General features: G+C 41.4%; 1 protein-coding gene across 1 annotated transcript in view; it reads right to left on the reverse strand.

The window, feature by feature from the left end:
- Positions 1–5,889: 5,889 nt before the first annotated feature.
- tnpo3 (transportin 3) overlaps positions 5,890–8,167 on the reverse strand; it is a 24,599-nt gene continuing 22,321 nt past the window's right edge. Inside the window, exons 22-23 of the mRNA XM_058416879.1 lie at positions 8,155–8,167; positions 5,890–8,053 (exon numbers count right to left, since the gene is read on the reverse strand). The exon at positions 8,155–8,167 is cut by the window's right edge and continues 79 nt beyond it. The gene's annotated coding sequence lies outside the window, so the exon portion shown is untranslated. The remainder of the gene's footprint in view (positions 8,054–8,154) is intronic.

The raw sequence follows: 8,167 nt of genomic DNA on the forward strand, positions 1-8,167 counted from the left end.
TGTTGTTGTCAGGAAGTGATGCGCGTGCGTCTAAAAGATATTTATACACTTTATACTCAGACAACAGAACAAATAGTACTCTAATAGTCTCATTGTTTAATTTACATTTGTTCAAGCTTTTATTAATTATTTTAAATTTGACGTGTATCATTCTGATCTTTCACAATAATTTACAAAAACAAAATCTCTTACAGATAATTGTCGTTGAGTATCTGATGCTCAGCTGCAAGATATAGAAGACTTAATTATAATAGTAATTGTGTGTGTGTGTGTGTGTGTGTGTGTGTGTGTGTGTGTAGAAAGACGGGAGAGAAGTAAAATCCCTGAGCTTTTACTACCGTGTGAATGAGTGTAAACCTGTCCTGGATAAAATCTACACAAAAACGCACTCTATATATCTAATACCATACATCTAGCATGGTCCCAGGTGGCACGTGAGCCTGTAACATCTCAGCTACAGGTTCATGCTCTAACGGAGAAGGACCTCGGTGATACCGGCACCGGTGTGATGAACGCGCGTTCACTCCAGCCTTTCAGCATCGGGGATTAGTTCCAACAATTCTGGCTTGTAGGACAGCGCCCCCTGTTGGTGGTCATTTCTAAATCTCCCCTCCTTTTTCCTTTTTAAAGCCGCAAGGACATGGAGGACTACAGTCACTACCAGTGACAGCTCTGAAGAAGAAGGAGGAGGAGGAGGAGGAGGAGGAAGAGGAGGAGGAGGAGGAGGAAGAGGAGAATTAGAAGGAGAAGAAGAAGAAGAAGAAGAAGAAGGAGGAGGAGGAGGAGGAGGAGGAGGAGGAAGAGAGGAAGAAGAATTTCACAGATGTTCTACAGCATGTGTAACATAAATTATCCAGAATTACTTGGACAACGAGTCATTCTTAATTTTGCCGATGTTCAAATTGCAGCCATTTTATACATTCATTTTCACAGGCTCAAAAGCAACTGAACAAACTAACATAATTAGAAATTTCAGGAATATTTGTAAAACTTAGATGCCAATGCGCTGCAGTCGATCCCTGTCTGATGTCTAGAACGTCATCACATACTAGGATGCACTGGCAGGCCGGTAATGCAGGTGCCTTCAGTTGCTGCTTGTTTGTGGGTCAGCTTTGTCATCAGAAAGTGAACAGCTCAGTTAGGCTTTGAGGTGATGATTTGCCAGAACATGAAGAACATTCCATTTCTTTGCTGTAAGAAGATCTTAAGCTTCTCAGAGTTCATCCTGTTCCTTCTATCAGCAGTCACATCATCAATAAACACCAGTCACCCAGTTCCACCATGAACATGAACACTGCCTCCACCATGTTTGACAGATGATGTGGTACACTTTCCATCATGAGCTTTTCCTTTCTTTCTTCATACTCTTTTCTTCCCATGGTTCTGGGCCCAAGTTCAGCTTGGTTTTATCTGTCCAAAGAATCTTGTTACAGAACTGGGAAGGCTAAAAAATGTTTTCTAGCAAAGTCTGACCTGGTCTTGTTTTTTCCTTCACTTTGCATCAACACATCTCATACCTGAGATTCCTGAGCAACCACCTAACAAGTTGCTGATCTTCCAACCAGAGAAGCCATCTAGTCTTTCAACTGCAGCAACTATAGACACTATAGACCTTAAACTATAGACCTTAGTAACCATATGGGATATCAATTACCTGATAAAACAGAGTACCCACCTAGCAGAAACCCGTAACAGTGTAGAACCACCTTGTAACACAATACCAATCACACAGAAGACCATAGCAATGGTCTGATATACAGTACCACAGCAGGCAGCAACAACCTTACAACCACCTGTGATACCATAGCAACAACCATGGAACCTCTCTAACCACTGACTATGGTACCACTGAACCCAACTACTAACACCCCAGGAATCCAACAACAATAACATCAGGAAATACAAAGCAATGCCAAGAAACCACCTGAGATAGCAGAGCAACTACCTATTAAAACCTGTAAACAACCACCCAACAACCCCACAGCAACTGCCTGAGATACCCCAGAAACAACTTGTATAACAATGGACAATTACTTAAGCCATGCAATCATGTGCTTTTCTAATTTTCTTTTTTTTGTTTACTTTTTGTCCACTGAGAATAAACCTGAATAACACAGGGTGTTCATTCTGACTGAGAGACATGCTTGTGTACAGGGGTTCAGTCTCTGTGCAGCTCAGATTTCCACTTTCATGAAAGCGAGTGGTGGAATGCTCAAAATTCTCAAATGTAAAGTTTATCAGTTACACAGGATTAACTCGCAACAACCTCCAATAATTTAGATACCGCACCACACCATCCACTTGGAACATTCTAGAAACCAGCTAGCAACATACTGGATGCTATAACCACTTTGTAACACCCTAGCAACAAGCTAGGATAGGGTAAAACCCACCTACTGATACCATTCCAACCTCATACAGCACTGTAGAATCACTTTACCTCACATGACAATAAAAAACACAACAGATTTCAATGTCTAGTCATTTTTTACCCCAAATAATAAGTGGGGAGAAATAAGTACACCCTATAATTCATTCAGTAACATGAGGAGAGTGGAGTGGAGTTAAGGACTGGACCGGCCATTTCCCCTTGCTCTTTTCTCCTTCATTCATTTATATGTCGATTTGCTGGCAGATCATTGTCCTGTTCCGTGACCCAGTTTCAGCCCAGCTTAAGCTGCTGGACAGATGGCCTCAGATTTGTCTCAAGAACGTTTTGGTATTAAGTGGATTTCACCATTGTCCCTCATGAATGGAAGTTTCCCAGCACCTGTGGCTGCAAAACACTCCCATGTCATCAGCCCTGCAGCACAATGCTTGACAAGTGGTAAAAGGTGTTTGTGGTGATATGCGTTGTCTGGTTTTAGACCTGAGGACTATTCTAGCCATCAGCCCATGAAACTTGTTCAGGCTTTTTCTGATCCTGCTTACAGAGGCATGATGAGGGAAAAACTAATGACTCTTCTGAATCCATGCAAGGAATCAAGAGATACAGTGAAGCTCCCATCCTGACAGAGCTGAGTGTAGGAGGACCTGGTTTTAGGACACCAGACACATTCTCAGTGTTAAGTCCAGGCTGAAAACACATTGCACCCCCCATTCATACATGGTCACTCAAGCTTGTTCAAGAAGGCTTTATTTGTCACATATACATCCCAGTGAAATTCTTTCTTTTTAAATCCGATCCTTGGAAGGTTGGGAGTCTGAGACATGATACAGTGCCCCTGGGGTGGGGGTAGGGGGGCTCAGGGGCCCAACAATGGCAGCTTGGCAGTGTTGGAGCTTAAACCGTGATCTTCTGATCAACAACCCTGAGCCTTAACCCTCATACACTACTCACAAAAAGTTAAGGATATTGGTCTTTCGTGTGAAATTTCAGGATGCACCTAAAATGCACTATAACCTTTCCAGGTGAACTTAATTTGACCTTCTCTACACTTTTGAATGCACATGTCCAACTGTTCAGTGTTTCAGTACTTTCTGCAGAACTTGCTGTTCTCTAACAAGGTGCTTAACGGCAAAATTCACAACTGGGGTTTGATCCATGAATCCACCAATAAATTTTCTGGTTCCATTAGAATTGGTATTTAAACAGTCCTCTTCATCATGCTGTTCACATTTTAACATCATGAGACCAAGACCACACCTAACAACTGATCAACAGAACCTCACCATTGTGAGGCTTCAAACAGGATGTTCTCAGAGGGAAGTGGCCACTGAGCTTAGAGTGTCACAGAGTGTCATCAGAGAGACTGGAAGAGTCACAGAAAGGCATAGAAGTGGACGTCCTTTGGCCACATCCCACGCTGATGACCGCTTCATTGTGCCCTGCGGAACCGGATGATGAATGCCACTCAACTCCAGGCACATTTAAGGGAGGTGAGAGGAACCCAAGTGTCACGTCAGACCATTCGAAACCGTTTATATCAGCGTGGTCTGCGTGCTAGACGACCTGCAAGGGTACCTGACCACACCCCCAGGCACAGGCGTTGGGCCAGGGAGCATTTATACTGGACGAGGGACCGGTGGGCCTCAGTGCTGTTCTCTGATGAAAGTCGATTCACGTTGAGAAGAAATGACGGCTGCAATGAGGTTGGAGATGTCAAGGAGAGCGCTATGCATCAGCCACTGTTGTGGTGGTGTTACAGTCTGGGCAGGTGTGTCCACTCAATACAGAACTGCCCTACATCTTGTGAATGGTACAGTGACAAGCCAATACCTGAATAACATCATTAATCCAGTCATTGTGTCCCTGCATGAACAACACAGGCCTAATTTCATCTTCATGGACGACAATGCTCCAGCTCATCGAGGTCGCATCATTAGGGAACGGCTGCTGGAGGCTGGGGTACCTCAAATGCAGACAATAAGTCGACTCGTGAACAGCATGAGACGTCGTGGTCAAGCTGTAATTGATGGTCAAGGGCACATGACAGATTATTGAGACATTGAGATTTTTTGTTGTGGTATACCCTCCACTGTTGTTGGCTTTTGTTTCAATAAATTGTTTGAGATGAGGAAATCACCACTGCAGCTTCTACTTAAATGCCCTACTTTCATGATATAATATCACTGTAGTGTGAACTTTTTACATTTTCCATAAATTTCACCCAAAAGCCAAATATCCTTAACTTTTTGGGAGTAGTGTATCTGTGCTTTATAATCACACTCTCCAGAGTCACGCAGATGAGGTGAGCTTCTCTTCTCTGGTTCCTCTCAGGGTTTCTTTCTCTTATCATCTCAGGGAGGTTTTACTTGTTTTTTTTTAAACATGTTTCTTTAAAGCTGCTTTTTGAAAAGAGATATTCAAATAGCATTTAAATCTAATAAACATTTAAAGAGTTAATCAAGGTACACCTGAGCAGGCCTTGTATTTACAAAGGGTTTGGATTATTCCATCACAGGTTTGTAAAGATCCTAGGACTCTAGTTAATAATAGTTTCATGTATGCATATAAATAGGCAGACTTAACTCCATATTACATTCATGTGCATGAAAAGGCAGATGTCCCAAAACTTTTGGAAATACAGAGTATAATTATGTAATATTAATATAATAATAAAGTAATATTATAGGTTTGTATTCAGTGTTATTATTATTAGGGGTCCATGCATTTGAATTGCTGCAACCATTTTTTTAAAATTATTTCTTCTTCTTCTTCTCCTTTTCTAATGATATCCATAAAAAATCAGTCCTGCAAACAAATGTATTTTTCCCACTGATTCTAATCATTAACACAAACAATCCTCAGTTTGTCCCGCCCTTTGCAGCTATAACAGCTTCAACTCTTCTGGGAAGGCTTTCCACAAGGTTTAGGAGTGTGTTTATGGGAATTTTTGACCGTTCCTCTAGAAGCGCATTTGTGAGGTCAGACACTGATGTTGGACGAGAAGGTCTGGCTCTCAGTCTCCTCTCTAATTCATCCCAAAGGTGTTCTATGGGGTTGAGGTCAGGACTCTGTGCAGGCCAGTCAAGTTCCTCCACACCAAACTCACTCATCCATGTCTTTATGGACCTTGCTTTGGTCACTGGTGCACAGTCATGTTGGAACAGGAAGGGGTCATCCCCAAACTGTTCCCACAAAGAGCATGAAATTGTCCAAAATGTCTTGGTAAGTTGAAGAGTTTCTTTTACTGGAACTAAGGGGCAGAGTCCAACCCCTGAATTCAATGATTGGAGGGGTGTCCCAATACTTTTGGCACTATAGTGTACATAATATGTGAATACTGTTGTGTGTGGTGCAGAAAGTAAACTAAATGATGAATAAAACTTGACTGTACTGCTGCCTTACCGTCGATTTATGGTTCATTAGAAGAGAAAAAAAAAACGTTTTTAACTTTAACCTTTAAATATTTTTTATTAAATATGAACTCTGAATATTGACTCATGTAGAGAAAACACATTTTAATGTACGAGGCTCATTTTCAAAGTAAATAATAATTACAACTTGTAGAAAACAAACAGGAAATCCGGGGGAAATATATTTAATACACTTCTATGTAATGATGAGTGTTCTGGAAATGGCCTTTTCAGTGGGGTTCTGTGAGACATTACAGTTTTACACAAGACTAACGAGCGCCCTCTGCAGGCTGAATGTCAGATCTGCATTTAGGATGAAGAAATAAACCAAACTCCACCAGTCTCGACAAAACAATAACAAAAAAAAACAAAACAAAAAAAAACAAAACACGAGGGTTTTTTGTGATAAATTAATATTTAAATAAAATTTTTTGAGTGACATTATTACATCGTTTTCCAATCTCAAGATCTTTTACCAAATATTTTAGTTGCAAAACATCTGTGTAATCATCACTCTTTACAATCATGGTGAGAAGAAAAGCATCTCAAAAAGCACTTCAGGTGGAATCTTCAGGTGGATAACGGACACCAGCAGAAGACCACATCACTCACATATCAGCTAAGAACAGGAAGCCGAGGCTGCATCGTTAATAAAACAAACAACCAACCAAATGAAACGCACTGTGGATCCTACAGACACACCCCACAGAACACGGGTATTTAAACCTGGGGCACAGGAAACCCAAGCATAAAGTCCAGATCTTTTTGTTAGATCAATCAAATCAAACAGGAAGGAAGCTTTGGAGAAATATTGAGACACTGTTCCAAAATCATCTCCTGGTCACAGTAGTCACTCCATACTAATCCGGCAAACATTCAAACACTTGAGATATGACGCTAATGAGGATCTGGGACAGATGTATGAAACAAACAAACAAACAAACAAACCAACCAGGCTTTGACCTTGACACACGTCGTTCCTCTGGATCTGTCCAGCTGATCCCCATGCTCTGCTCTTGGAGTCTAACATCTCACCTGGACACACTACAGACTAGCAGGAACTTCTTCACATTCCAGTTGAATCTTTTGAGGAATTCTTGCAGATTACTGTGTGTTAAAATGACCTAATTTTGCATTTCTGTTCAAACACAGGGCGTCTCCTCCAGAAGAAGAAGAAGAAGAAGAAGAATGAAGGACAGAGGTTTCCTTTTTCAAGCCTGGTTCTTCTCAAGGTTTCTTCATCATGTTCCTTGTTGCTGTTAGAAAGACTACACAAATATAAAAAGCAGCTCATAACAAGAAGCGTGACTCTCCTGATGGAGCTTCACCTTCTCCTCTGTGGAGTGTGTACGTTATACCAATGTAAACTTACCACACTGGAATAAGGCCCATGGATTGAAAGATGACACCAGATGTGAGATTTCTGACTCGGAAAAGAAAACACTGTAGGTGTGAAGTGTATGAGAGTGTGACTGTAACCTGTGTGCATGTGACTGGGATCAGACAGGGAGAGGAAAAGGAGAGAAAGACAAGAAGAACTCCTCAGAAATGATGAAATGATGCTCGAACAAGCTCTTTCCTCACGGCCAATTTGATTTTATTGTTCATGAGATGGCTACACATTGCCGATGGGTTTGTGCTTCTCGCTTACGCCCCAAAAAGTGGAAGAACAAAACGTATACATTTCGTTTAATCCGATCTGTGACTCGGTCATGATGGTAAAAGTCTGCCAATGTTAAAAAGATCGCCCGGATTTCTCCACTTCCACCGCCGTGTGTCCGCGAGTATCCACGTTTTATTTATTTTTTTTGTCATTTTATGATAGTGTGACAGCAACAAGCTGATTCTTAAAGACATGTCCATGAAAATAAATCTCTCCATTTTCTGTTAAAAAATGTCTAAAGTCTATTTTTTTTCTCTACAATGCGTTATGAGTTGCAACCAGGCACATTCTTGTTTTATTTTTTTGTTTTGGCTGAATATGGGTGTACTTTCTTGCGCTCTTTAACAAGATTACTCGTTGTTGTAGCTACAGCAGCAGTGTGCTTAGCGAAGCGAGCAAAGGAAGAAGGGAATGGACTTTTTCTTTCTCTCGCTCCCTGAAAGCGTTTCCTTTCGCTCCGAAGCTGCACTGTCTCTCGCTGGCGCTCCACCGTGTCCCATCAATCGCTTTGAATTTTTCCCAAAAAAAAAAAAGCAGCCAATTTAGAGCCTCTTTGTCGTCATTTCGTTGTTTAAAAACACAAGATTTGACCTGAAAAAGAGAAATAAAAGAGAATGTGGACATGAGTACATTATGAAGAGTACAGGTGTTCTTACTGAAGGGTGTGGGGGGGGTTCAGGTGTGTGTTTTACCTGACACTGAAGC

This window comes from Hemibagrus wyckioides, linkage group LG19 (genome assembly GCF_019097595.1).
Source record: "Hemibagrus wyckioides isolate EC202008001 linkage group LG19, SWU_Hwy_1.0, whole genome shotgun sequence".
In the NCBI taxonomy this organism is placed as follows: Eukaryota; Metazoa; Chordata; class Actinopteri; order Siluriformes; family Bagridae; genus Hemibagrus; species Hemibagrus wyckioides.